Source organism: Mandrillus leucophaeus, unplaced genomic scaffold (genome assembly GCF_000951045.1).
Source record: "Mandrillus leucophaeus isolate KB7577 unplaced genomic scaffold, Mleu.le_1.0 Scaffold606, whole genome shotgun sequence".
Classification (NCBI taxonomy): Eukaryota; Metazoa; Chordata; class Mammalia; order Primates; family Cercopithecidae; genus Mandrillus; species Mandrillus leucophaeus.
Window position 1 is genome coordinate 375,263 of NW_012106542.1, and position 27,241 is coordinate 402,503.

General features: G+C 35.9%; 1 protein-coding gene and 1 long non-coding RNA gene across 4 annotated transcripts in view; one reads left to right on the forward strand and one right to left on the reverse strand.

Moving 5' to 3' along the window:
- Positions 1-27,241, forward strand: part of CDH12 (cadherin 12, type 2 (N-cadherin 2)) — an 831,087-nt gene that overhangs the window by 370,935 nt on the left and 432,911 nt on the right. The gene's annotated exons all lie outside the window — the stretch shown is intronic.
- LOC105553735 overlaps positions 20,284-27,241 on the reverse strand; it is a 15,664-nt gene continuing 8,706 nt past the window's right edge. The window contains exons 3-4 of one of the 2 annotated variants that reach the window (XR_001008203.1): positions 20,841-20,977; positions 20,284-20,458 (exon numbers count right to left, since the gene is read on the reverse strand). This is a non-coding gene — a long non-coding RNA (uncharacterized LOC105553735). The remainder of the gene's footprint in view (positions 20,459-20,840; positions 20,978-27,241) is intronic. The other variant, XR_001008204.1, reaches the window with a different exon arrangement.

Here is a 27,241-nt window from a genome sequence, read left to right on the forward strand (position 1 = left end):
AATTATATAAATTATATAACATAAATCATATATGTAACTAAATGTGTACATTTAGCACATGTATGTACATACATGTATATACAGGCCACCACCACTACCAAAAGTATTGTGCTAAATAAAAATCAATAGAGCAAAATATAAATAATGTATTAGAGAGGACAGAACATAGAAATGGGCAGCCTAATTTGATAAAGTTTGTTTTGTGTATATGTTAATCCCTACATGTCAATTTGACATCTAGAAGAAAATACAAACCAGACAAAAACGTCATTGGTTCTGATTAATGAGTCTTGGGTAATGTCTGTATTTGAATTTGAGAAAAGATGGGTTCTGGGTCATCCTCAGAATTACAAAATTAGGAGAAAATTCAGTACAATACAATGACACAGAATCTAATGAACTAAAAATTCCTTTCATTTTGCTATGTAAAATTTGCATCTATATATTTAAAAGTAAAATCAATCAAATGAATTCATTCGTACCATGCAATTATTAAAAATTAGAGGAAAAAATGCATTCAATAAAATATAAGAGTAATAGTAGACAGTATACAGTTATCTACCCAATAGACATCCTTCTTCCCTGTTTAGAGACTATGACTTATGTTCCAAAAACCACATTCATTCACAAAGCAATGGAATTTAAGGAAGGAGACCTCCCAGTTCCTGATGAAAGAAGTGAATCTTGACTAATTTGGCTAACTATGAACCTTTTAGTCCTCTTGCTATTTGTTTTAGGAACAAACATGCTACAAAGTTTCAGCCAATGAGATATAAGGGAAATGATTTCTTGTGGGGCTTTAAGGAAGAAACATAGAAGATTGAGTTGTTGTTCTTGTAGATCCTGATGTGTGTCAATTGGTAGACAGAGCTTCTTCAGTCATCTTCGAGGAGGAGAGAAGAGGCTCAGGTAACATGCTGAGGAGTATAGTGAAGAAAGAGGGAAAAAGTGTGAATCCTTGATGATGTTGTTGAGGTGCTGAATTTAAAATTAAGTCACTTTGTCTTTGGATTTTTTGTTTGCAGAGATGATAATTTCTTTTATCATTGAAAATATATTGTCCTAGGGTTTTATTTACAGCCCAAATCATTTCACTTGATGAAACTTTAGGGAAGAAAATATTTGTTCTTTTTCACAGATGCTATAACTTCACATAGCATTTCTGTAATTTGTTTTCTACATTTTCAAAAAATTGGAGGCATCTAAATTCAAAATCACAATGAACTTAAAATATCTTCCCCAATTAATAGGAAGTGATGACACCTGTACATAGACAAGGAACTCAGGTTACCTTTCTCACTCCTACATCTGCCTTCTTTATATCTCAATCCTTCCTTAACTGATTTTCCCTGGGGGATCTTCCTGGATTAACCTTGCACAATTTGTCTTTAAAAAGATAGATCAGCAAATTTTCCAGGTGATATATAACCAAACGCTTCCACTTTCTTGAGCAAAGGGATAAATACAATACGAATGTAAATATAGGAGCCATGCAGTCAAAGGGAGTGGTTAAGCATGAGTGGTTTGAAGCCAATTTTAAAAGAATTAAGTTCTTGGAGTGCACATGTACCCTACAACTTAAAGTATAATAATAATAAATAAATTGAAAAAAAAAAAAAAAAGAATTAAGTTCTGACCCTACCACTTACTAGCCATGTGGCCTCGGGCAAGGTATTTATGTTTCTTTGTCCTTCCTATAAAAAGTAAGGAAATGTCATTGGCATTCAGTATTACCGTAAGAATGAAGTGCTTATAAAAGTGCCACACACATAGTGTGCACTCTTAAATATGCAACTAACAAACCATATAGAAGGCTGCTCTTTGCTTATCTCATTTGGAAAGTCTAAATGTATGCCAAAGAATGTATATTTTAAATCAATATGTATTACACTCATATTATCAGAGGAAGTAATTTTCCTCATAACTATGAAGCAGTCTGTCACTGGTATTACATCTAAAGAACATCTTATAATAACAATGCTTAATAGCCATCTAGTCCATTTATTCTAAGTAGCTGGGAGCACTTAACGAACATTATCCAATTAATCATTACAGATTCCTGTGTGGTAAGTCGGAATTATTATCTCAGCATTAGTGATAATGATACGGATATGCAAAGCCAGTCATCTGCATGATAAATCTGAAAGACTTTTGCAGCATGTGGCCACGGATAAAGCAAAGGCCTGATTCCTTGTCAACAATGCTGTTCAGTGGACCACACGAGTTCTTGGACTAGATATTCTTGGATTGTTTCTTTCCAAATAACATGGAAGCATATCTAATCTTAACTGTTAAAACTGGCACAATGACCCAAGTATTTGTGGACCTCTGACAGCACCTATTTTTAAGCATATATCTACTAACATTTGGGTTTTAGATGATCATGAATTCTAACAACTTAAAACTAACTGCTACCAACTGCTGCTTACTAAAAATTCTAATTAACAGTAGCTATGGACAAAATAAGTAAAATAAGATAAATTTTAATTTTAAAGTTCAATCTAATTGGAAGTTAGAAAAAAGTCATACTATTAAGATCATCATTATCACAAAAAATGTGGCACCAGCTCCCAAATTCAGTGAATTTGTGGTTCTGCTGCCAGAGGTTGGATTGTAAAATGTTAACTGAGACATATTCCTTTGACATAGAAAAGTGAGTTCAGAAGTAGACTGGGAAGAATGATAATTAGAGAAAAGCACTGAATTTGAAAATTTAAAAAAGAAACATATGTATAAGTTAACTCATCATTTGAATTGCTATTTCTCTGAGTGAACATAAAACAAGGCCTCCTAGCTTCAATTAATCATTTATTTAACTGCAGTAAATTATATCTACAATTTAGGATTGTTGTTAGCTTTAAAAAATGTCAAAGAAGTACAATTGCCTTAAAAGTATTCAGGAAATGTTAGTATGTGAAATGTGAAAAGTCAATTGAATTATTCAATACATTCAATTCCCTCAAACTGACACACCTAGAAAATACATTGAGAAAATCAGAACAATTTAATGTTTTTTATTGTATTATTATCTTTTGCCTTCAAATATTGAATTCTTCAATAAAATATATTCAAGAGAAGCAGGTCTGGCTATTATCATTCCCTCTCCACAGCCCCAATAATTGTTTCTACTATTCTGAGGGACATTCAGGTTTCTGCCCTTGTAGATATGTTATTCAACTACACATTTCGCCCTTTCACAATTTGGTGGGTGTTAGCTTTTTGGAAAATTAATCCAAAAATTGCAATGGCAAATAAAAGTGCAGTGGGTTATTTCAATTAGGCATATTTTTAATGAGTAGTAAAGTTATATAACTTTAAGAAATAGGACCCTCATAGGAATATATGGAAGACATATATTAACAAGTATAGAAAGTTATATTTTCAATACACATGGTTTGGGGTTGAAGCTCAAACATATCATTTCCTAAATCTATGACCTTCAACAAGTTAATGTACTATTTTAGAACTCTCGTTTTCTCATGTATAACACAGAGGTAACTCAGAAGGATAAGCATGTGACACAGAGAATACAATGAGATATTCTATGTCAATTAGCATTGTGCTTAGTCAGTGATATGCATTCAACAAACAATCATTTCTATCTCTGTCTTTCCCCTTGCATTATAAAATGTAGCCATAGATTCAGCCCTGAAAAGTAATGTCTATCATGGGTGTAATTATACTCTAGAATGCTATGTGTAAATTATTTTCTCTTTCAAGTGTGATTTTCTCAGAATGAGACTCTACTGTGAGGCTCGTCAAGGTCATTGTGTTAAACAATTCTGTCTGCATCCTTAAAGTCAGAGGTCTAACTAGACTGCATAACAGTTTGACTGAAAAGGCACTATGCAAATCAAATGCGTGCTGTCACTGTTATGGATAAGACTGTTCATTTTTAGACGCATAGGAGGTTTCTCAACTGTAAGGAAGAACTTTGGCTCAGTAAGCAGGTTAGTGTGATTGATATTTTACTATGCAAGAGAGCAGAACAGAAATGAGTTCAACTTATAAACTGTAAATTCTGTATCTCTTTGTATGCATATATAAATATGAGTAGAAGAGGATAAAGTGGAAAAAAAAGATAGAAAGACAAACCAAAAGAAAACAAGAGTAGAGCGAAATTGAGAGCCAAAACTAGGATAGAAAGGCAGAGAGAGAGGAAGACAGGCAGACAAACATAGACAGGGGAGAGGGAAATGAACAGGTCTGAATTAGACTAGAGAAATAGAGATTGGATGGACAAAGAAGCAGAAGGACAGTTGCAAAGACAAAAGATAAATGCATCTAGTGTAGTTGTACTTTTTTCTCATCTGAGAGAAAAAGAAATGATCCTTATTCATCCTTAGTGGAGCGTAGTTGTTGTCAAGGGGAGGTCACCAGGGAAGATGTGTGCCTCGCAGCAAAGACTGCTGTCTCTTTGTGGTATTTATTTGAGCAGTGTGTGCCCCATGCACACATTACTTACCTTGATTATTCTTTGAAGGAATATATTAGACCCTTTATTTTTATATATGACATATATCAGACATTGTACCACATAACTCAAAACAGTATTTGAATCATGTTCAACACAAATAATATGTGTCCATATGTGAAAGCTGCAAGGAGAGTCAGGATGGAAAGAAGTTGAAAAGTAAAAATCACACAAACAAAAGCCGAATTGTGCTTATTTGCTCTTAGTTTTAATACAATGAGAAGGAAATGAGAGAAATACACATTATTACCATAAATGTGTATCTATCTGTCTTTGTTAGACTCTACTGCATAGTAAACAAATTATTTTAAAATTAAATGACTTCTTCCTTCAGCACTTTCATGCAGCAAAGTCCATCAAAGATTTCTGACAAGAGCAAAATATATGAGCAATTACCATATAAACAGAAAATACTATATTAGGCAGAGAATTGAGCTCTAACTCTGGAATCAGTTTCAGAATAATGGACAGTGTCAGTGGGTTTAGAGAGGACTAGTAGTGTAATAATGGAAGAGGGGACATGAGAGAAAAAAAAACATATAATTTTAATTTTGATTCATTCAAATTAATGCATACTATAAGTATACATATTATCTTTATGCACATGAACATATATCACATTATTCCACAAAGTTAGGAGGCATACTCAGCTAGGACAAAGATGATATTGGTACAGAACTACAGGGAATTTAAAAAAAAAAAAAAAAAGTAAAAGAAAAACTTCCACCTTTCTCTGACAGTCCTCAGCTTCTCACCTTGGGTACCATGAAAATTCTCTTATCATCCTTCTGTTGCTATGTGTGGCAGTTATATGTATTAAGAGGAAAAAGAACCTTACAGAAACAATGGAAAATGTGTCCATCTAATGGTGGTGTTTTGACCAGAGTTTGAGGAAAATCAAGATGATTGAGAAAGTAAAGGATGATGTCACCTTTTAGATCAGGTGTACTCATGTGCCAGAGGAAAGCTATTAGAAATGGAATATGGATTTTCAAAGCTTAACTTTAATGTCATTAACAAAGCAGACCTAAGGGAGCCACAGACATAATACATCATAAAAGCAAATAACCAAATCTATGTAAAATAAGAGTATTTCATACTCATCATGATGTTATTAACTATTTATAGCACTATAAATTTATATTATCTATATCAAAGTAGAATTATAGTCTTAAATTATGTCTTTAAAAAGTATATATGGCCATACTTTCTTTCCTCATAGTTGATTCCAGGCCTACAGAAGAGAAATGGGGCATGGCAGAGCCATTGAGTCCAAAGAGCTATATATTTGAAGAACTTGTCATGATAAACAAAAATCAAAGCTTTTAAAGTTATAACTCCCCAGAGTAGGAACAAGCCAAGGACACCAATACCATTACCACTGTCAAAATCTGTCCATGGCATTAAAGTTTTCAATCCGCTTTGGTTTGGCAGCGTAAGGTCATTCCAATTCCCTGGGGTACCTTTCTTTCAGCGAGGCTTCGGCTCTTCGTGAGTGATTTACTTGATTGGCATTTATATATTCTGCTGCTTAAAATCATTCATGTGACTAGCATCCTTCAGAATATAAACAGAGAGATTCTAACACAGTATTTCACAAACCACATCCATTCTTATATGTGTTCTCTCCTGCTGATTGAAATGGGTCTAATCTAAACAAATTGAGGTCTCTCATTTCTCATCCATATGTATGTTTCATGCCTGTCAAAGGTATATTACTGCAAAGTGTGAATGATCGTGTTTAGGCTCCTTTATTATGCTCAGTTGGAAAACACTTATTTTATTTTCAAAATATTTTCATATAAAACATAGGAATTGAAGATCAACAACTGAGGTTTCTTCTGAAACTGAAGAAATAGGTATTTACAGAGTATTACTTATCAGTTAAATGATTACTTCAACTGGATTCAAACTGACTTTTGCAGTCATTTTTTGCTTTTTTTTTTTTTTTTAATTTAAGTTACATTCTTTCTCTCTAGGGAGCAATCATTTCTAAAAGTAAGAATTTTTTCAATTATGAGCATTGAATTACCAGTATATCTCAAATTTGATATATTAGAGCAACAGCATTTTTATGAAATGAAGCTTTTCTTTGTAATCATTTTACAGTTGTGTTTTACTGTGTAGTTTTTAATCTGTCAAAATATTTTAAAAGCATGTGTACATATTTTTGCATAATTTGGCACACTTGTACCATATAAGAAATTGGCAGTGCATGATAGTAAAAATGCTATTCTTTGGATTTATTCTAATTGACCTACTTTTAAAATCTTTTTAGCAAAATACTTGAAGCATCTTAATTTGGTTGCTGGTAATTTAGAAGGAGAAAATATTTTTAAGAGAAATATATTCTAGGGAAGATCATCTTAATCGACTACCAGACAATATGGTATGGGCATAAGCAAAAAAACCATTGACTTCTATTCAAGGGATGACCAGATGTCCAATATAAATGAGCAGCTATATAATTCTTAGTACAGTCAAATATTCGTTAAAAAATACTTAGAAGCTACTGTCATGTGCGTCTGTGTGAAGAGACCACCAAACAGGCTTTGTGTGAGCAATAAAGCTTTTTAATCACCTAGGTGCAGGCAGGCTGAGTCCAAAAAGAGAGTCAGCGAAGGGAGATAAGGGTGGGGCTGTTTTATAGGATTTGGGTAAGTAAAGGAAAATTACAGTCAAAGGGGGTTGTTCTCTGGTGGGCAGGAGTGGGGGTCACAAGATGCTCAATGGGGGAGCTTTTTTGAGCTAGGAAGAGCCAGGAAAAGGAATTTCACAAGGTAATGTCATCACTTAAGGAAAGGACTGGCCATTTTCACTTCTTTTGTGGTGGAATGTTATCAGTTAAGGCAGGGACAGGGCATTTTCACTTCTTTTGTGATTCTTCAGTTACTTCAGGCCATCTGTGCCTATATGTGCAAGTCACAGGGGATGCCATGGCTTGGCTTGGGCTCAGAGGCCTGACAGCTACTATCTAACTAGGTCCTCTTCCAGGGGTTTGGGACACATCAATGAACAAGAGAGATAAATATCCTTGCTTGCCTGAAACTTGCATTCTAGCTGTGTAAGATAGGAATTAGCCATTATGTATTTTTTTAAAAAAAGTGATAATTGATAAGTGTTATTGAAAAGGGGTCCTGATCCAGACCCCAACGGAGGGTTCTTAGATCTCACACAAGAAAGAATTCGTGCTGAGTCCACAAAGTAAAGTGAAAGCAAGTTTACTAAGAAAGTAGAGGAATAAAAGAATGGCTACTCCATAACTAGAGCAGCCCTGAGGGCTGATGATTGCTCGTTTTTATGTTATTTTCTTGATTATATACTAAACAAGGGATAGATTATTCAAATTATTCATGTCTCCCCTTTATAGACCATATAGGGTAACTTCCTGATCTTGCCATGGCATTTGTAAACTGTAATGGCGCTGGCGGAAGTGTAGCAGTGAGAGTGACCAGAGGTCACTCTCATTGCTATCTTGGTTTTGGTGGGTTTTGGCCAACTTCTTTACTGCAGCCTGTTTTATCAGCAATGTCTTTATGACCTATATCTTGTGCTGACCTCCTATCTCATCCTGTGACTTAGAATGCCTAACCACCTGGGGATGCAGCCCAGTAGGTCTCAGACTTATTTTACCCAGCCCCTACTCAAGATAGAGTTTCTGTGGTTCAAGCGCCTCTGACATAAGAAACAAACAAGTAAAACACTGCAAGAATGTTGACCAAAATGTTTGGAATGTCTGTGTGCGAGTGTGTGTGTGTGTGTGTGTGTGTGTGTTGGGGAGGTGGATATTTGCAATTTTAAATAGGGTCATCAAACATTCACCCATTGAAAAAGTAAGAGTTCAGAAAAGATTTAGAAGAGGCAAAGGAATTATCACTGTGTGTATCTACGCAAAGCACAGCAGGAACACACCTAACAAATCCACAGAACATCGGTGAGGCTAGGCTAGCGTGCCTGTCATGGAGAAAGTGCAGGGAAATTAGCAGAGGATGAACTCAGAGAAGTAACAAGAACTGTTCACATGGGGCCTTGGGGGCCATTGTCAGGAATTTGACTCTTACCCTGAATGAAATATGGATTAGTTGCAGGGTGATGAGCAAAGGAATGACATGATCAAACCACCATTCTAACCAGCCCCTTTGACTGCTGTGTTGAGAACAGAATGTCAGGGCCAAGAGTGAAAGCAGAGACATTGTTATGCGGTGAGATGAAAATGTTTACACAGCAGGTCTGCGATGAAATGATGAATTAATTCTCTTTCACAAGGCGGTGCTCCTGGGAAACAAACACATTCAGTGAGAAGTCTAATCTCCTACTAAACATTGTCATGTTGAATGACAGACCTCCTGGCAATGAAACTAAATGGTTTGTGCTAGGAGGAGAGTCTGTACTCTGAAAAGTTTTGGGCAGAATGGACTTGCTGCTTCTGTAATTGCTTCTGGTAAATAAACCTGGAATCTACAGATTTGTGGGACATACTTCCTGGATAACATAATGTGAATTATATAACTCTATGAGTATGAAATGGTGATGTTCTATAATCTAAACGGCTTTTTCTTTGAAAGTGAGGTGACCATGTACTTTATTAGAAATCTCAGCTATTACTTGAAGCAGACACACTGGTGAGATGCAGCAATGACCTAGGGAGTCATACTGGTTGTCATGGAATTCTTCCTGCTTCACCTATATGATGTGTTTATTTCTATGCTTGAAATTATTAATAAGCTCAATACTGGATCATATTTCTGATTCTTGGGAATCTCATTGACAATGTGATCCTGGGTGTTGTTACAAATGGCAATAGTCCAGGCGAGAGACAATGGTGTCTCATGTCAGGATAATTCTAATAAAGATGGTGAAAATATTCAAATTATGGATATTCGGGGCAGTATTCTACCCATGCAATGGGTGTAGTGTGTAAAATAAAAAGAAAACTCAAGAACAACTTAAAAAATCTTCGTCTGAATAGTTGTGAATATCAACTGAAGTGGGGAAGACTACAAATAGATGTGTGTGTCTGTGTGTGTTTGTGTGTGTGTTCACAGGTTGAAGGTGCAGTTTGTGCATGCCAAGTTTGAGATGCATTTTAGACAAACAAGGGTAAATATTGGTACATGATTCTTTGTATTATGTACATGCAATATATATGAAAGAAGGGAGTCTGGGCTGGAAATATGTATTTGGAAGTTATCATCATATTGAGGATAATTAAAGTCCTGACATAGGATGAGAAGTCCAACCAAACATATACAAACAAGATAAATGAGGACCGAGGACTGAACCTTGAGATGCAACATTAAAAGGTCAGAGGGAAGAGGAAGAACCAACAAAAGAGACTGCCAAGGAATAACCTGCATAATAGGATGTATTGAGAGCTAGGTAAGGGAAAATAAAATATTCCATGATGTCAAAGCCCCAGCTAAATTGTGGGTCCAGTACTAGAGCAGCTAAAAAATCTGCACTAATGGCAAATGAGGAGTTGGATGTGGGTGTTTACAAACTTTATTTGTAAGTTTATTACAAATAAACTTAATAAAGTTATTATGCATGATGTCATTTTTTAAAATAAAAACATCATACCTGCGACCAGGGAAAACGTATACTGGCAAGCCACCTGTGGTTCTTGTCTGACCCGTGTCTAGTTTACGCCTGCCTGGTCACCACTTTGGCATTGGGAGCCTGACCTTGTATTCTCCCCAGTGTTCTAGGGGAAACTCAACCTGGGGCAGCTCCTGGTTCTTCAGATGGAAAGTGCAGATTTAATGTAACACCAAAACAAGGAACGAGTTCAAAGACTTTTACTTGCAGACTCCAAGCTCTAAGTAAGGGTGTGTGGGAGGGTATAATGAGTCTGGAGGGCAATTCCTTATCCTGGAGTCATGGCAGGCAGAAATGAAGAGTCAGACAAAGAAAGAGAAATGGGTGGCAACTAGCACACTATATAAAGATTAGGGTGCGGGCCCTCAAAGTTCAGGGCAAATGACTGAATGGTCCCTTCAAAGAAAGGGGCAAGAAAGCAGTGTTCAGTCTGCTAGGCAGAAGAGATGCCTCTACATTTTTATATATGACCACCAGCTTCAGCCCTTTGGGTATGCTGTAGGAGGAAACCCTGTGTCAAGGGTGACTGAGCCCTGCTTGTAGTATGAGAAAGCAATACTAGGATTCAAAATGGATCCTGAAGCAACATAAACTGAGAAGAAGTCATTATACAGACATGGCTGGGAAGTGAATGATGTAGTGACTTTGACAAGAGCAGTTTAATGAAGGATTAATCCCTCATTCTACAATAAACATATGTGTCTTTACAAATAAACTTAATAAAGTTATTATGTATGATGTTATTTTTTAATATATATTTCTCTACTATCTCAGCTTTCAAAAAGCTGAAATATAAATTGAATTCCCAACTGCAGTTAACCACACTTGACATGCTTGGATTTCTTTTCCTCCCTCCCTCCCTCCCTCTCTTCTTCCTTCCCCATCTTTTTTTCCTTCCTTCCTTCCATTTGAGAGGATCTCGTTCTATCATCCAGGCTGGAAGTCAATGGCACAATTATAGCTCACTGCAGTCTTGAACTCCAGGGCTCAACCAATCTTCCCACCTCCACCTCCCACAGGCATATGCAACCATATCTAGCAATTTATTATTATTATTATTATTATTATTATTATTATTATTGTACAGAAAGGATCTTGCTATGTTGTCCAGACAGGTCTAGAACTCCTGAGCTCAAGTGATCCTCCCATTACAGCTCCAAAGTGCTGGGATTACAGGTGTGAGCTAACATGCCCAACCAGATATTTTTATTTAGATTGTTTTTGATTATTCTTACAATATGATACTCTCTTTTAAGTGTTTAGTATTTTAAATTTCCAGAGTTAGCTCATTTTATCATAAGGATTCTTAAATCATCTAAAATTTTTATCCTTAATTTTCAGAACACAGGACCGAAGAGGAGAGGTGAAACAAAAAGGTTTAGGGGGACTCCATAACATAGAGTGTTGACAAAGAGCTCATTGGAATTAACAATCGTAGTTGAGATTCAAGACATGAGAACAGAGAGTATGAAAATACTGAAGCTTCTATGATGGCTCGATTCTATACACCTTTGTATATTCTCCTTAAATTATGGAATGAAAGCTTCAGGATTTGGGCAAGGTCACAGAGCATGTGCATTCCAAGGGTCATCAGTGTTAAATGAGGGCCAGGCAGAGACTCCCCGTGGAGCCATACATGACTTTGCCAAACACGGTTGTCCAGGACCCTCTAGCATGAATCATTTTCTGCTTCTGACATTGAATATTGCCATGATCAAAATGTTTGCTTTTCCCCCAAACTTACATGTTGAAAACTAACCCCTAGGGCGATGGTATTTGGAGGTAGTGTCTCTTAGGAACTGATTAGTCCTGAGGGTGGAGCACTCATAGATAGGATTAGTGCCCTTATAATTTAGGCCCAAGGGAGTTGAACTCCTTCGTCCCTTTCACCATGTGAGAACACAGGACACAGCCAAAAGGTGTGACCTCCGAAGCGGGAAAGGGGCCCTCACCAGACACTAAATCAGCCAGCACCCTGATCTTAAACTACCCAGCCTCTAGAACTGTTAAAAATAAATTTATGTTATTTATAAGCTACCCAGTATATGCTATTTTAATTACAGCAGCCTGAATACACTAAGATTAATATTACTATTCATTTTGGTTTGTTTCTGTGAGGTAAGGCCAATTCCCATGGACTTCCTTATCTCAGAGAATAATTTACTTGGTTCACCTCCTTTTGCTAAATGACATTCATGTGACTAGTTAATGTTCAAAAGTCTAGGAGAATCAAGGGCAGTAAATAAGAAAATACACTGAGATGTTCTGAAAATATCCAGCCACGAAGATACCACAGTGTCCCTTGGGAAACACATCTAACATATCCAAAGCAGCATGTTAATAATTTATTTTGTTTTGCTTTATCTTGTTTTTCTCTAAAAAGAAAAAAAAAGAGAGAAAAGCTTTCTGTGGACATTTTTCTGCCAGACTGAATCTATTTTCAATCTCAACTGTATGTGTCAGATGATGGATACCCTATTGAATTGAAGAGTCTTGGAGGAGTTTTGCAACTTTCCGAAACACATACTTGTTTGAGCCAGAACAGAAGAGCAACATACATTACCATGGATAGGTGAAGTTTTTCTAATTTTCATTGACCTGGAACATATTTTATTTTTATTCCATCTATTACTGTTAGTGGTCTCTAACATTACCTTAAAGAATCATACACACACAGGCACACACATGCACACGTGCACGCACATACACACAGACACATTTTGCTACTGTCTTGCCTATGTCCATGTATATAGAACTGCCTTTTTCAGAAAGGAGTAATAATTTTGATCGTGTTAATATCTTGTTAATGAACTACTAAACTATTTAAATTATGTCATGGTAAACCAGATCCCAGTATATTAAACTCATCCAGTGGATAACGCTGTAATGAAGTTTATGTATGTAAGCTAAATAGATAAGCCATTTGTCTACAAGGTAAAATCCGAAGTGAGTTTCTCCTGTGGTAGTTATTGAGTATTTATATATGTGCAATGCAGACAAAATGCATTAAGATGAAAAATTTTATTTGGTGGGTAAAAAATGAGCCATAGTGTTTATCAGCAGTGATTAAGTTAAACAGAGAGCTGCCAGAGAGGAAATTCATCTGAACCATGTAAGCTATAATTATAGATCAGAAAAGAGGTAATATAATATGGTTGTATTAATATACCTGGCAGAAAAACATGCTGCCACACTACAAAACATTAAAGAAAATTTTACCCATGCACCATTTTCTAATGAAAATGTGTAGGCATATCCTCATTATCTTAAGAAGTTTGGAGAAAACTATTCATTCTCAACATTAAGGCAGTTGGATAAGAAGTCACCATATTAAACCAGAGTTGAAAATCATTATTTTCTTTCTATTTCCTTCTTTGTGTACCATTGTCAACAGATCCTCTCTTCTCCTCTCTCTCTTTTGTCCTTGCTGTTGAGTGGTGTGCATTGATAGTTTCTTTCTCTTCTAGCTGATTTTTCACTAGGTTTTTGTTTTGCACATGACATTCCTCATCTATTTTCTCCCTCAAAATTCACCACTGCTGTAAAGTCTACTCTGCTAAAACTATGGACCTTTTCAGGAACCTATATATTCAAAAACGTTGGGGAACCAATGCCAGCAATTTAACTGTGCTCAAATATTTAAATAATGAAGTTTTATTTTATATGCTAACTTTAAAATAATGCAAACAAAGCTATTATGAAGTCACAGAATTTCAAAGCTGAGGGGACATCATTATAATTCTTCTTTTTATTATTTGTATGTAGCACTAGTACGTTAGATAATATAAATGATGACCCAAGCTAATTTGTCAAAATATTTTAAATCAAGCAGTTGTTGAAGTGGATCAGAACACCTGTGAGTGCTTTTGCTCATGCATAGACTTTTATTTAAACATGTATTGTCATCATGCAAACAAAAATTGTATTCTGTCATAATGATATAAAAATAAGGTGTACAGGGCTAATATTGGAAAGCAATCCACCAACTATAATGCAGCAGAGAGAGGTTTAGAAATTCATTCTAAATAAAGCTGAATTACCACCGTGATATTTCTAAAGAACACCCCCATTCAGCTTTTTATTTGCTCCTGCGGGAAATTAATCTTTCATTATGTGAGTACAAGGTCTTCATGAATGGATCCTTCGATAAAATGCAGCTGTGTTGTACCAACCTCAGAATGGTTTCCTGGGGACTAATAGAAAATGCTTGTGCACCACTTAACGAGACAACTGACTTGTGATAAGTGATCAGTAAATATTATCTATTTTATTATATGCAAAAATAATGAGGGGAGAGTGCATGTAAAAACACAGATACAGCCATTTTTCCTTTCCAAATGGTGTTCATCACCAATTCTATTTCAGAATACTTTGCAAGATATGGTGGGCTACTGAGGCCAGGGTGATTAGTATTCAAGTTAAGTAGTACTAAGCAGCCTTTTCTAGGTTATTGTTGGTGAGTTAATAACATAGCCATTTGTCTAAGGAGATTCATCCCAAATTGCAAACAGAAAAATTATGAAATGGATATATAAAACACTTTAAAGTTGTACGTTCCCTCTATTTTATATATGAGGCCCCCATGACCAGGTATGAGTACAACTTAGTGAGTTGTAATAATACATTCATTTATACCTATACAATTATTTTCATGAATACAGGATGAAAATTATTACATTTGAATCTCATTATTATCTTTATCCTGGAGAAAAAACATCGGAATAAAGTGGATTTAGACTTCATGCCAAATATTTATTTAGATGAATTTGCAGATAGACCCATGCTTAAAATTATGTGAGATGTAAATAAGCATATTAAAGACTTAATTATAATTAAATGCTATTGCATTGTATTTTTGATTCAAAAAGTTTTCAGCAGTGCCTCCTTGGTTTTTATTTGTTTTAAACTGAGCTTACAGCACTAACCAGGAAAATATATGCCAGGCATTATGAACATATCATAATATAAACATTTATTTGACATTCAGATCTTGTATATTTTGAAGGGCAGAATAAAATAGAAGGGGATTTTTTTTTTCAGATTTTATGAGACGTAAGCTAAATGTCTATCTTCTTGTATATTTTTGCTGGCAAAGAATCTGGATATCCATCTTGAGATCATGTTTCCAAATGACTTTGATGGAACACTTAAATTTCATTTGGTGAATGACAGCTCAAAAGCTTCAAATGTGCCTCAGTGTACGTTACTTTCATTTCCTGGTGTGTGCATAGGTCTGAAGAGCTATGAGAAAATATTATCATTATATGATACTCTTGCACTCCAGGAACACCTACAGAATTACTCTTCTCAGCTGAGACGTAATGAGCTTCTCTTTATGACCAGGTTCAATCTTCTTTCCTCATGAAACAGGTAGAAGGAAAGAGAGAAATTGCTCAAGATGCAAATTATGTGTACTCCTGTGACCCAGGTGAACCAGACCTCACAAACTGCCTGTCAGGGAGATGTAAATTTCTTGTAAGCAGCTAGATCACTAGACTCAACGGAAGTTATTGATTTTTCTATAGCGTCTCCAATGCAGAAATGGAAGACTTACAAGGTTGTGATGTAGATGCTTTCTAGTCTTTCTTTTGTTAAACATGTCATTTTTCACCTATTAATACTACAGTTCAGATAGCATAGAGACTTACTGGAAAATACATGTCCCCCCCCCCCCCTTCTGGTTATAAAGAAAACAAAAGGAGCAGAGAGAAACATTCAGTAAGGTCACAGTGGGGAAAATTCCAACATCCTTGCATCACTATCTACTTTAATCAATACGCATTAACACAGGCTACATTATGCATATGTAAAAAATGCTTGCCATCTCAGTGAAAAATGGCACAGCAATTAAAATGTCAAAAGGCTAAGGAGACAATGTGAGATTAAGTGCAGTTATAATTTTATTTTAAAACTTCTCAGTTGTCTGGTGCTCATTGGAGTGTTCTTTTTTGAATGATTTCAAATTTGGGAACATTAGCAAAACCCAGCCAGCTACTTAGTGTCTTATGTAAAAACTGTATTTTTCAGTCACCTTCCTTCTTTAGCTAAATTAAATGACACATGTAGTCTTTTATTTTTTTCTCAATGATTTAAAGACAGCAAATATGCCATTATTTACTTTTCTTTCTTAAGTATATGTATATGCAACTTTATAAAGTATTAAAATGAGGACTCCTTCACATGTATCTTAGCATTTTTTCATCAAGTTGAATAAGACTTCATAGGCAAACATTGTTCAATAATAAAAATCATGCTCACTAAATTTTATTTGAGAAATCTCTATTAATTCTCCTTTTCATATTTTTTCTCATTAAGATGCAATTTAAAGGTACCTCTCTTTCATTAGTTGGGCCATTTAAGCTATGTAGTATACCTTTAATCTCTGAGGGAGCTTAGGTGATATGCTTGTCTACAGACAGAAGGTTAGAAACTGACTTCGATGAGATGTAAAATAAACAGTGTGCTCATGCACAATTCCTAGGCCATGCCACACAGTTCCCACTTTCATCATTCTTAGTGAATGCATGAGTGAAAACAGGAATAGAATATTTAATGTCATCTTTTTTTTTATTATGTCAGTAGGTAAAGATGCAAACCTGCACAGCTCCACCTCAGGGAACCCCAAGAGGTACATTTGTGCAGGGACTTAACCTCCCATATCAGGCTCTAAGGAAGCAGAGTAATGAGACCCTGACATGCTACTGGCTGACATATAGGTTTTATTAGATTAAAAGCTCTGAAATGCCCATAAGGCAGAATGAGTCGTTGCATATTTTCTGCTTCTAGAAGGCATAGAATTCTAGTCCATAAACCACCTGCATGCAGCTCATGTCTGTAAATCTTTTTTAAATCAGTGTTGCCTGTGTTTCTTCGTATTGTTTAGTAATGTATTTCCTTAAACCTATGACTTATGCTAATGCAATATTTCTGATTCAATATCAACTATTTCTGTTCTGTATAAAAATAACTTTATTCATAAAATATTTTAAGTACTTTAAAACATATTATGTTCAATGATCTGTTCCAATAACCCGAAGCCTGCACATAATAAATAATTCCAGAAAAATTACTATATTTCTCTAACATATAGACTAGGCTTAATTGTTCTTCTTTATCTAATATTGTAATTAGGTGGTACCATGATTAAAAAAAAAAGATCTTCATATCTGCTTAAAACCCTAAATTTCTAACTATGTTTCCTAACATTTTAAATACAATTGCAATTTTTATTTTTTTAGATGTTGAGATGTTGACAGTTCTTAGCTCTCCAATTATATGCCAGCTCTCCTTGAACATGGAATAATCAATAGTCTAAGTTGGCCCCAAAGATTATCCCTCCAGCGGTAGTTTCCCTCCTGCATAATTCCAGGGAATGTCACTATAATAGATTTTACTCTCATAATTTGGTCATATTACATAGCACACTTGACCTTAAAATAGAGCACAATTTAATCACATGAACCTTTCTATACGCAGAGAGTTTTGTCTAGTTGAAAGCAGAAGGGAAATCAGAGAGATCTGAGGTGTGAGATGGATTCAATATGAGGGCAGTTCTTTATTAAAGAAATGGAGAGGGCCTGTGGCATAACCTGATAGCAGCCTGGAGGAGGTGAGGTCACTCCCAGCTGACTGATAGTGAGGCAAGAGGGACTTCAATCTTACAACTACAAGGAAACAAATGCTGCCAACACTCTGAGGAGCCTTTCAGCTGATCTTTTTGTAGTCAGGCCTCCAGATGAGGGTGCAGTTGGCCAGCACCCTGATAGCCTTATGAGACCCTGAGAAGAGGACTTGGCTAAAATGTGACAGGCTCTGACCAACAGAAATTGTGCAATAATAAATCTGTGCTAAGTGGCTAACTTTGTGACGATTACTATAGACTAAAACTACAGTGCTATGTGGATTAAGGAAGTTCAGTGGAGGGCACTGTATTTTGAAATTTCTAAGCAATTTTTATTTTATTTTTATTATTATGCTTATTATTGTTTTTGAGATGGAGTCTTGCTCTGCTGCCCAGGCTGGAGTGCAGTGGCACAACCTTGGCTCACTGCAACCTCCACCTCCCAGGTTCAAGCGATTCTCCTGCCTCTGCCTCCTGAGTAGCTGGGATTACAGGCACGCACCACCATGCCCAGCTAATTTTTGTATTTAGTAGAGACAGGGTTTCACCATGTTGGTCAGGCTAGTATTGAATTCTTGACTTTGTAATCCTCCTACCTCGGCCTCCCAAAGTGCTGGGATTACAGGCGTGAGCCATCTTGTCAGGCTAATTATTATTATTATTATTGTTTTAGAAATTTATCGATGATGCTTTTCTGTGCAGCTTTAATGAGGTGTAATTGACAAAAAAATTTGAATATATTTATGTATGCTGTAGACTGTGATGTTTTGATATATGTATACATTATGAAATGATTACCACAATCAAGCCAGTTAACATATTCATTGCCTCTCATAATTATCTTTTTGTGTAGTGAGAACATTTAAGATCTACTCTCTAAGCTGATTTCAATTATACAATATAGTATTACTAACTATAGTCACCATGCTCTACGTTAGGTCTCCAGAAATTACTTTTTCTGCCTAATTGAAAATTTCTACCCCTTGACCAACATCTCTCCATTTCCCCTAATCCTAGTTCCAGGTAACCATCATTCTACTTTCTGCTTCTATAAATTCAACTTTGGATTCCACATATAAGTGAGATCATGCAGTATTTGTCTTTCCATCCCCGTCTTATTTCACTTAGTATAATGTTCTCCAGGTTGTCGAAAATGACAGGACTTCCTTCTTTTTTAAGACTGAATACTATTCCATTATGTGCATATATCTGTGTATATATATACATATATATCTGTGCATGTGTGTATATATACATATATACACAGATATGTACATATATCTCTGTGTGTGTGTGTGTCTATGTGTATATAAACCTTTTTATCCATTCATCTGTTGGCAGACATTTAGGTTGATTTTCATATCTCGGCCCCTGTGAATAATGTTGCAATGAACATTTTTTAATTAAAAATATTCATGAATATATATATTGAACATTTACTATGTACCAGGTATTAGGCTCCTATTTACATCAAGTTCCTCATTTGGTCTTTAAAAATACAATGGGAGAGAGTAACTGTAACTCCCACTTTACAGATAAAGAAACTGAAGCTTAGAGAGTTTAAGGAATTTCCTCTGGGTGAAAATGGTTACTAAGTTTCAAATCCAAAATATAAAACCAAGCCGTTGGATTGTAGAGCTTATATATTTACCTATCCCTTCAGGGTTTCATAGAGCCTCAGAGCATGGGTGACCCAGTTCCAAACTCTAATAGAAAAACAAGCAATGTGGTTAAGACCCTAGATAATACATGGAAAATCTGTGAGTATATCTTGGGAGGGATGGGAGGCAGGGGAGTCTTAAAAATGCATCAAAATCAGCACACCGTCTAAACCAGCATTTGCAATTTATGAAGAATTTTAGGTAATTCATCTGCACATTGAAGTTTAATTTGGGAAAATAGATTGGTGCAGCCACTGTGGAAAAGAGTATGGAGGTTTCTAAAAAAAAAAAGAAAGAAAGAAAAGAAAAGAAAAGAAAAGAAAAGAAAAGAACATATGACCAAGCACTTTCTCTTCTGGGTTTATATATCCAAAGGAAAAGAAATCACCACCCTGTAAAAATATCTGTGCTCTGATGTTCACTGGAGCATTGTCCCCAATAGCTCAGGTACAGAAAGAAACAACTAAAGCATCCATCAAGAAGTGAATGGGCAAATAAATTGTGGCACATGTACACAATAGAAAACTATTATACCTTAAAAAAGGACATGAACCTAGGGGTTTGCACGTGGATGAACATAGAGGATGTTACGTTAAGTGAAATAAGCTGGGAACAGAGAGACAAATGCCACAAGGTCTCACTCTTGAAAGCTGATATCGTAGAAGTAGAGAAAGGAGAACTGTGGTTTCCAAGGGTAGGGATGCTTGAGGAGTGAGTAGAGTGAGGAGACTTTGGTCCAAGGATACAAAATTTCAATTATATAGGAGGAATACTTCAAGAGATCTGTTTTACAGCATGGTGAGTGTTTTTAGTAATATATTGTATTCTTGGAAAATGTTGAGAGTGAATATTAACTGTTCTCACCACAAAAGTAACTATGTGAGACAATGCCTATGTTAACTGGATTTAGTCATTCCAGAATACATACCTCAAAATTTTCTGTTGTACATGGTAAATACATACAATTTTATCTGCCAATTTTTAACAATTGAACACTTGTAATCATTATCCTAAGAATTCCAGAAAGGTGAATATGAATTCCTTGTTTGACAATATGGCCTCAGGCAAATCACTTCATCCTGTCTTCCTGACAGTTTCACGCTTCTATAACACAGAGATAAATTACCAATTTTTACAAAAGAATTGAATTATGCCTAATGTTCAGCATATTGTCTGCCGCAGCATAATTAATAAATAATAAGTCGTTTAGTTTTGTTTTGTGTTGTTGTTGTCATTGTTGTTTTTTGATGACGGAGGTAAACCAAGGAGGGTGGAGGTCTTAAAACTTCTTAGTTTTTCCTTCTCTCTGGAGCCCAGTAGTGGCTTCATGAGACCAAGTGTCTACTTTGAGCATCCAGTCCTCTGGTAGTACAGATGGGTCACAGAGGAATTCCAGAACAAGATAGGAAAGGCTCAGCAGCCCCACAGCTCCGTGAGCTGTTATCATGAAATAGCAGCTGGGAGCTGGGGTTAGCTATGTGCTTACCTTTCCCCCGAGAAGGGAACTGCATTGACAACGTGAAATCGTACCGTTTCCCAACATGCAAAGGTGGTCTCTTTACATTCTCAAAGCCCTGAGTCGTAACTATCCGTTTTCAAAAGTTGACATTATCAGATCAGTTACTGTGAAAACCAGAAACATGTTTTATTTTTGTCTTTTTATGTGAGTAAAAGATACAATAAAATCTTAGTAATTAAATATATTGACTTTAACTGTTTTCACTTCTACTCCTTTAAAAAGCTATTTTTCTTTTTTTAAAGCCTGAATCATGGCTTCTCTGTATATTTAATCTTCAGTCTTGGAATTGCTTCTGAGGGGAAAATTACTTTTAAAATGATTTTCTTTGCAATTAGGAAAATGAGGACCTATAGTCCTAACATGGTCTTAATTTGGGAATTACTTGTTTCACTACTCAGAAAACAAAATTACTGGCAGTGGAAAAATTGCACACAAAACAAAGAGCTAATCCCTTTGGTGATTTAGTCTCTTGAGAAAGGATTTCAGCCTGGTACAAAAACTGATAAGATATTTATCTACAAGTCGCAGAATGGCTTATCAACTTGATACTTTGATTGTTTATAAATCCTATCATAAGCCTATGAAGTTCTAAGCTGGTATTTCCCGAAGTGAGTTCTTTGATTTAATAACGCCTCCTACTTATTACAGCTTCTTATATTTTTTTAATAGTTAGTCCCAGGAATTCACATGTATTCTAATTTCTGAAGTTTAAAGGCAGTAAAGTGTTCATGAACACAGTCTCAGTATCAGGCTGCATGTGCTTGAATCCAGAATCCACCACTCAAAGATTGTGTGACCTTGGACAAGTCATTTAACCTCCCTGTGCCTTGGTTTCCACATGAGTAAAATGGGTGTGGATAGGCTCATAGCATGTAGAAGAATTAAATGGATTAATTAATGTAAGGCATTGATGTCCAAAAAGTGCTTAAAACATGTGAAGGATTTATGTAAGCTGTTAAATCTCATTTCTTAACCCAATAATTCTTTTTGTCCCCTCAGCTAAGGCCAAGACTACTCCGTGAGTTTGTGCAATGTGTGTGCTGCACAATAGTGCCTTGTGGAGGGAGCTGGAGAGTCTAAAATTCCATCTCTGCCACCATCACCAAGCCATATGCTCTTAAGCTTGACCTATTAAGAGCTGGTCTCTTTTTCTGATTTGTCCACCTAGACGGGGTATCTTTTTTGCTAACCAAGGTACTAGTAAAGGTATACCATGTTAGAATATCTAAGCACAGCTCTGTCTGCCCCAGTGCTTATGACTGATAAGATTTGGGGCATTACCTATTAACAAAAACATCTGATTCCATTTCTTTTGGGCACCCCACACCTAGGAGCAATCTCATTTTTTCTGTTCTTAAGTATTTGCAAAGCTACAGTTTTATCTGATAGCCAAATGTTCAGCATAGCTACACATAAATTCTTATGTTTCATATATATATACACATACACACATATATATGTGTGAATGTGTGTGTATATATATGTTCTATATATACACAAATGTTCTCTCTCTATATGTACATATATAATTATATTTGCTGTTCATCACTAGTTATTGAGTACTGAAAGAATAGTAGGGTGCAAAACCATAAGGATATTATATTATGTGCTTGACTTTGAGGTCTTTGCATTCTTTTCAGAAGGCAGGTACAGTACATTCAAAATAGTGAAACAAATTAGACATTAAATATGTAGCAAATATTAACTCACTTTGTGAATAATTAATGATAATTGTCATATTAAAAAGTGTTAGCAGACAAGGAAGCCAAACATTTCACAAAAGAGTGGAAAGGGAGAAACCAAAAATTTTATGGAGAATATTCATACCTGAGTGGATATCAATGTAAATATAATATATAATTAAAGCTATTTCCAAGATTTTAAATCAAAGATCATTGGAACCGTGTACTAATTATGTATGTACTTGAATGAAATACTTATTGAATAAATTAATTCATGAGTGAATTATTTTATTTTATTATTATTATTTTTTGAAACGGAGCCTTGCTCTGTCACCTGGACTGGAGCGCCCTCACATGATCTTGGCTCGTTGCAACCTCTGCCTCCCAGGTTCAAGCAATCCTCTGCCTCAGCCTCCCGAGAAGCTGGAATTACAGGTGCCTGCCACCACGCCTGGCTATTTTTTTTTTTTATTTTTAGTGGAGACAGGGTTTCACCATCTTGGCCAGACTGGTCTTGAACTCCTGACCTTGTGATCCACCTGGGCGTGGTGGCCAATGCCTGTAATCCCAACACTTTGGGAGGCTAAGGCAAGTGAAATATTTTAAACATGAGTCAAAGTTTTTCTGTTTACTTATTACTGACTTGAAGTCTGTTGAGGTTGGATATTAGATCATTCATGTGGGATGTACGGAGACTCTACTGAAACTCAGGTAAGATCTTTCTAGAGGTTCAGGAAGCAGAAGAAACAGAATAGAACTAGTCAGGGAAAGCATTGCTTATTCTACATTGACTGAGTACTTGCACAATATGGGAGATTTTCTTAAAATTCTTGCTAAGGATGGCTTGAGATTGGGTCTAGAAAAACGTATAGGACAACTCAAGTAAAACAAATTGAAGTATTATAGTTGAGACCATGGCAGGCCTTTAAAAGGGAGTCACCCAGTAAAGCCGTAGTATGTAGTTTAGTGCTGTATACTGTATAATTGAGCATGCAATTTGGAATTAGACATTTTAGTGGGTAGACTTGTGTCCTCCAAGAATATATGCTCACATTCTAATCCTTGGTACTTATGAATGAGACCCTTTTTAGAAATAGAGTATTTTGAGATGTAATGAAGTTAAAATGAAGTCCTACTCAGTTAAGGTGGTACCTAAATCTAATGATTAGTATCTTTTATTTATTTATTTTTATTTGAGATGGAGTCTTGCTTGTCACCCAGGCTGGAGTGCAGTGACGCGATCTCGGCTCACTGCAACCTCCACCTCCTGGGTTCAAGCCATTCTCCTGCCTCAGCCTCCCCAGTAGCTGGGATTACACTTGTGCACCACCATGCTCAGCTAATTTTTGTATTTTTAGTGAGACACGGTTTCACCATGTTGGCCAGGTTGGTCTTGAACTCCTGACCTCGAGTTCAGCAAGCCTCGGCCTCCCAAAGTGCTGGGATTACAGGCCTGAGCCACCGCATCTGGCCAGTGATTAGTATCTTTAAAAGAGAAAGGAGAGGGATATTTGAATACAAAGATGTAGGGGGGTTATACAAGAAAGAAGACCATTCAATGACAGAGTTGGAGATTGGATTGATGCAACTACTAATCAAGGAACACCACAGAGTGACGGGAACCACCAGAAGCCAGGAAAGAGGCATAGGACAGGTTTTTTCCTGAGAGGCTCCAGAAGGAGCCAACTCTGCTGCTTTCTGACTTCTGGCCCGAACTGTGAGAAAACAGATTTCTGGCCTTCTGAACTGTAAAAAAAATCAATTTCTGTTATTTTAAGATGCCAAGTTTGTGCAAATTTGCTATGGCAGCCTTAGAAAATTAATATAGATATCTTCAAATGCATTCCCACCTCTGTTATGTGATCACAGTTACTTCTCAAAATCTTCATTGGCCGTTTAATTAAAATAAACTAAAATCCATGACAACTTTAGTGAAGGAATGTGGACAGTAGCCACATATAATACACAACTCAGAAAACTGTGAAGATTACATGAGACAATGTAGACAAAGTACTTAGAGTGATTTTGGAAATGCAGCAAACACTTAATAAATGGTAGCTTTTAGTTTTAGAGGTAGCAGTCGGGACATATGGATGAGAGTCAGAGATGTAGGAAGTTGGCATAGAAAGAACAAACAAGCATGAAAATCTCCATCACAGGAAAAAATGTCTTTAAGTACTTAATAGATTTGTAGGTGGCCGTGAAGAAAAGGGGAACTGTACAGGAGCACAGTTCTAAAGTAGCTGGTATATTGCTCAGGAAATCAAAGAGCAGAAAAATAGCATGTTTTGTGTACTTTAGGATGGAAACCACTGGTATGAGATAGTAAAGACGGAAAAGCAAAAATCAGGCAACTCTGAGGTTGTGCACAGATGTCCTGATCACTACTAGATGAATACGATGTATGATAATGATACAGTTTAGTTGTGTCCCCACCCAAATCTTATCTCGAATTATAGCTCCCATAATTCCCACATCTTGTGGGAGGGAACTGGTGGGAGATAATTGAATTATGGGGGCAGTTTTTCCCATACTGTTCTTGTGGTAGTGAATAAGTCTCACGAGATCTGCTGATTTTGTAAGAGGTTTCCCCTTTCTCTTGACTCTCATTCCCTTTGTCCGCCACCATGTAAGATGTGCCTTTCGCCTTCTGCCATGATTGTGAGGCCTCCCCAGCCATGTGGAACTATGAGTCCATTAAACCTCTTTGGTTTTTTTTTTTTAAAAAAAAAAGATAAATTACCCAGTCTCAGGTATGACTTTATCAGCAGCATGAAAATAGACTAATACAGATACTTTTCAAAAAGTTTAGGGATTAATTAATTACCAATGCCTACTTTTGGAGATACTATTTTCTTTTTTCTTGATAGGGCAAATCCAATGGATTCCCATTGTTCTTTATGGAGAAAATGTGACTTCTGTCAACTCCACTTAATTAAGAGTTTACGTTGGATTTTAATATTGGGAGCAGGCAGAGAAAAAAAGAACAAACATCCTCCAAAGGGAACCAGAATGCATTGCAAACTGAGTGAAAAGTCAGAGACAAATGCCAAGTGTGATCCTTGAGATAAAAACGAAAATGGCCATTGTTCATCAAATGACATTAGTTCGCTAAGAATATGGTCCTAGAAATTAATTTTGTTAAAAGATCTTTTATAAAAGCAAAGTAAGTACAGAATGAGAATAACAAAGAGTCGGAGAATAAGATATTAATTGTCACAGTAGATCAATTTCTGGAAATCTGACTGGATGAACAAAGTTAAGTTTCCATAAGAACATACTTCAAGAAGTAATATCACAAAGGTGTGTCTGTATATACATTTATAATACATGTCCATTTGCAATAAACAATATGTCTGAAGCTTCCTGACGGTTGTGACTAAGCTGATCCTATTTCATGTGGTCTTGTCTTGTTTAGCAGGTGGAAATAGACAATACATAGTTATTCAGGAGGGTGTTGTTTTCATATGATACAAAGTAAAGTTGAGATAACCGTTTAGATGGAACAATCACAGCACGGCTTACTTTAAGAGAAAACCCAAGCTTCCCAAGTTTAGTATATGATTTATTTTTTCTTCATCTGTATTAAGCAATAGTAAAACTAAGCCTTGGCAGGGGGACACTTCCAGTGTTTTACATTTTAGTTGAATTAAAATATATCTCCCTTCCAAAAAATAAGACCTATAAAAGATTTGTTTTCTAGGTAACTAGTATACAATGCCCCTTCCCTCCATTTCGTAGCTAAAGGTCTACAGTTATGAGAAAATGAATAACGTAATGAGATAGAGAGCATAAAATATTTTAAACACATTTTTGTTACCAAGTTATTTTTTCTATCTTCTATTTTTTAATTATACAAAATATTTATTCATTTTGTGTTAACAACTTTGTTATTTATTCAGTCTGTTGTTAAATGGTATGAAAGTTTGAAAATTTAATCCTGATTGATATAAGAAGGAACATAAAAATATCTATAACAAAAATGTTTTCATGACTCCATCAATAAAAGATTAACCTTTTTTAAGGCCATGTTATGGGGACTTTTACTTGAGTGCTTACTATCAGGTGTTTTAGATGTATTTCATTTATATTATTGCAAGGATTAAAATTAAATATACCGTAAGTGGGAGAATTTGTATTATGATGGCCACTAAGAGTATTTAAACATGCTATAGGTTGTCACACACCTCATTAACTAATATTGATTGAAATTCTGGAGTTAAAAATGTTGCTTATTTTGCAGGTCATTACAATTAAGTGCTTGCAGCCACCAGAATCATATTTTGGTAAAGTGTATATTGCATAACCCAGGCACATTTTCATGCTAGAAAAAATGTTTAAATGATATGCATTGTTTTGTATGATGGAAAGATAGGCAACCATTATGTATCTATTGCAAGGCACTGAATTGGAATATATTCAGACTGAATTTCTGAGCTGTGTTCTGCTTCAGAAATTTCTATATTCTCATCTCAATACTTAGACCTTCTCTTTCTCTACTCATCTGTGAAGATGATAATTCACTCCTTCATCAGTGCTCTATTTTGTACCTTCGGTGTCCCTACTACGTGTCTGTCTTGAAACTATTGATTCAACAAAGTACTTTCTGCCACTATTTTGTACCTTCGGTGTCCCTACTTCGTGTCTGTCTTGAAACTATTGATTCAACAAAGTACTTTCTGCCAC